This window comes from Chenopodium album, chromosome 19 (assembly GCF_948465745.1).
Source record: "Chenopodium album chromosome 19, dcCheAlbu1.1, whole genome shotgun sequence".
Classification (NCBI taxonomy): Eukaryota; Viridiplantae; Streptophyta; class Magnoliopsida; order Caryophyllales; family Amaranthaceae; genus Chenopodium; species Chenopodium album.
The window spans coordinates 29,360,133-29,362,451 of NC_137852.1; the positions used below are offsets into that span (position 1 = coordinate 29,360,133).

The 2,319-nt window shown below is 41.2% G+C and overlaps 1 non-coding gene across 1 annotated transcript; it reads left to right on the forward strand.

The window, feature by feature from the left end:
* The first annotated feature begins 1,897 nt into the window (after positions 1 to 1,897).
* LOC145596224 (small nucleolar RNA R71) lies at positions 1,898 to 2,003 on the forward strand. The gene has a single exon (XR_014103093.1). It is a non-coding gene; the product is annotated as a small nucleolar RNA R71 (small nucleolar RNA).
* Positions 2,004 to 2,319: the final 316 nt, after the last annotated feature.

The following is a 2,319-nucleotide window of genomic DNA, read 5'->3' on the forward strand; positions in this document are numbered from 1 at the left end:
CACAAATTCCTCTTCACTAACATCATCAATACTTGCACAAACATCATCAACAAACTCAAAAACATTGTTAGTGGAAGAATCTACCATGCACATACCATCAATGGAACGAGAAAGACTAGCACATGCAATATCTTGGACACAAGACAAAGACTCATGCATTGGTTTCAACTTAAAACTCTCTTCTAAATTCCCACACCTCAAAGTAATTTGACCTCCTTTGACATCTATTAAAGCTCCCGAGGTAGCTAAGAAAGGCCTCCCTAAGATGATTGGAATATGTTCATCTTCCTCAATCTCTAGAACAACAAAATCCACCGGAAAAACAAACTCTCCAATCCTTAAGGGGACATCATCAATTCTTCCCTTAGGAAGCTTAATAGAACGGTCGGCCAATTGAAGTGTTATCTTGGATGGTTGAAGCTCACCAAGATCAAGCCGCTTGAAAACCGAGAAAGGCATTATGCTAACATTAGCACCAAGATCACACAAGGCATTTTCAAAAAACATTTCCTTAATTTGACAAGGAATTGAAAAATTCCCCGGATCTTCCATCTTCCTTGGGAGTTCACCATGGATAAGAGCACTAAAGCACTTCCCTCCTTCCACCGAACTACCCTCATCAAAATCCTCTCTCTCTTCTAAGATCTCCTTAACAAACTTGGAGTACTTAGGCATGTCGGGAATTGGTTCGGTAGGGGGTGTAGAATCATGAACATCCTTAAAAGCTTCAAGGAATTTCCCAAATTGCTCATCCATTTTGAATCTCAAGTATTTTTGGGGATATGGAAGATCGGGAATTTTCTCTATCTCACTCATCCTTTCATCAACACACTCTTCTCTTTTGTCAACCTCACAAAAGAATTCCTTAGACTCAATCCTTTCCTCTTCGTTCTCCTTAGCACCACACTCATCTCTTCCCTCCTTTGACCAAGAAACTCCCTCATCAAAATCATGTCCACCACTAGTGGCAATAGAGTACATGGGTTTCTTTGGTTCAACACCTTGGGAAGGCAAAGATGAAGGACTAGCAAAATCCTTTATAGTGCTTGCTAATTGAGTAATTTGAGTCTCAAGCATCTTATTGTGGGTCATCATCTCATTGAATTTCTTATCACTAACCGCCATATAGGTGCTAATGATCTTGGTTTGATTATCAATCAACTCTTCCAAGGTTGTCCTAGGAGAAGAAGGTTGTGAATAGGAATTTTCATTTTGAGTCTTTGGAACAAAACCGGGTGGGGGACCCCTTTGAGCATTGTTTTGAAAATTTCCCCTTCCTTGATTGTTCCAATAACTCCTATTTTGATTTGAACCATAACCTTGATTATGGTTACCACCACCATGATTATGGTTTCCATTACCTTGGTTATGATTCACATAACCTTGGTTTTGATTACCATAATTGACATGTTCACATTCATTGTCAAACTCATTAACACATTCATTAGGACAAGCACTAGAGTCATGATCATACGATCCACATGCATCACAAAACAAGCAACCCAAAGGCATATTATGTGAAGAGGGAGGGGGTTGAGAGTTAGAAGGAGTACCTCTCCCCTTAAATTGGGAGGGAAGATTAGAAGCTTGAGAACAGGTAGAAGTGCTCTCCAACTTAGCTTTGACTGCGGTGACCTCCTTTCCTAAATTTGTCATTTGAGAGGAAAGGTTGTTGATTGCATTGAGATGGTCCACCGAATACAATGAAGATTGTTTGCTTGAAGAGTCTCTCTCCCCATCTTGCCAATCCCTATAATATGTCACCACATCCTCAATGATGTCCACAACTTCTTCCTTGTTTTTGTTCATGATAGGGCCCCCGGCCCCTCCATCAAGGCATGACTTGCCTTGGGGACTTAAACCGCCATAGAAGATTTGGATCACTTGGTATGTGGGGATTCCATGATGAGGGCACTCCCTTTGATACTCTTTAAATCTCTCTCATGCTTCATAAAGACTTTCATTCGGCCTTTGTTTGAACCCTTGAATCAAGGCTCTTGCCTCCGCCGTCTTCTTTTGGGGATAGAAACGGGACAATAAAGCCTTTGTAACATCATCCCAAGTTCTCAAGGAGTTGGGCTTCACCTCCTTGTCTAGCCACTCCAAAGATCTTCCTATTAGAGAGAAAGGGAACAACTTGAGGCGGATGAATTCTTGAGAGACCCCATTGACTTTGATAGTGTTGCAATATTTTTCAAATTCTTTCAAATGGTTCAATGGGCTCTCATTCTTAGCCCCACTATATTGCCTTCTCTCAATCAAGGTGATCATTGCCGGACGGATTTCGAAGTCATTTGCCGGCGTAGTTGGTGGAGCTAT